Source organism: Berghia stephanieae, chromosome 10, assembly GCF_034508935.2.
Source record: "Berghia stephanieae isolate SIO BIC M18660-M18661 chromosome 10, UCSD_Bste_1.3, whole genome shotgun sequence".
Lineage (NCBI taxonomy): Eukaryota > Metazoa > Mollusca > Gastropoda > Nudibranchia > Aeolidiidae > Berghia > Berghia stephanieae.
This window is the reverse complement of record NC_088369.1, coordinates 16,506,824-16,508,287: the sequence shown is the minus strand read 5'-3', so window position 1 is coordinate 16,508,287 and position 1,464 is coordinate 16,506,824.

Sequence of the window (1,464 nt, the reverse complement as noted above, 5' to 3'; positions counted from 1 at the left end):
TATAACATAACGATGGCTACGGTTTCAGTGTCAGGCTATAACATAACGATGGCTACGGTTTCAGTGTCAGGCTATAACATAACGATGGCTACGGTTTCGGTGTCAGGCTATAACATAACGATTCCTACGGTTTCAGTGTCAGGCTATAACATAACGATGGCTACGGTTTCGGTGTCAGGCTATAACATAACGATGGCTACGGTTTCAGTGTCAGGCTATAACATAACGATGGCTACGGTTTCAGTGTCAGGCTATAACATAACGATGGCTACGGTTTCAGTGTCAGGCTATAACATAACGATGGCTACGGTTTCAGTGTCAGGCTAAAACATAACGATGGCTACGGTTTCAGTGTCAGGCTATAACATAACGATGGCTACGGTTTCAGTGTCAGGCTAAAACATAACGATGGCTACGGTTTCAGTGTCAGGCTAGAACAAAACGATGGCTACGGTTTCAGGGTCAGGCTATAACAAAACGATGGCTACGGTTTCAGGGTCAGGCTATAACAAAACGATGGCTACGGTTTCAGGGTCAGGCTATAACATAACGATGGCTACGGTTTCAGGGTCAGGCTATAACATAACGATGGCTACGCTTGAGCCCACGCATTGTGGACGCCAGACTGTCATGGAAATACTCTCAAACCAACGCAAAATATTAACCATGACATTGATATTAAATCAGGCCCATAATACTCTTCAACAGTCGTAACGTCACTTCCTTCCTAAAGACGCATGGTAACTTAGTAACACTGGCTCTAAACTATCGGAACAATGGCGGACGCCGTAAGAACTATTTCTCCGGCGAGCATAAAAGCGTATTCAGAGGGAAAAAAACCCATACTTTTGATCATGTTTTGACTTTTACACATTCTGATCACAAGGAATATGAAAAGTTCTAGCCAGCATGAAGAATAAAAAGTAATGATTTTCTTTGTTTAGAACCAAGATGGCCGCCGTTGCCGGGCTGCGTGACATCAGACTATTGAATCCTATTGCATTGGGTTATCGGACCTGCAAATGTGTGGCCAGTGGTTGTTACCCATCGCCTGATCACGGTGTTATGTCGGCATGGTTAAGATGTTTGAAATTTCGTTTAGATTCTATTGATTTTATTAATTGTTTGGTGATCTGGCAAAACATATGTATATACATTCAAATACCATGCTTTATTTTTTTTACTTTTTATCAACCTGTGTTGGATAGGTGCAATCCTTCCCAAGTTATTTTCAAAATTCTATTTACATTACAAATCCATTATTACACCTCGACTCTACTTTCATGTCCGATTTTTATAGCATTGCTTGTAACTGCTACATATTTTATGAATATTTTACTTTATTATATTTGATGTTTATTTTTATTTTAATTAACTCGTATTTTCATCAATTAGTTCATGACAGTGTATACATCTGTGCTAATATAACGATGAATGCTGTGTAACATTATGATAATTTCCATT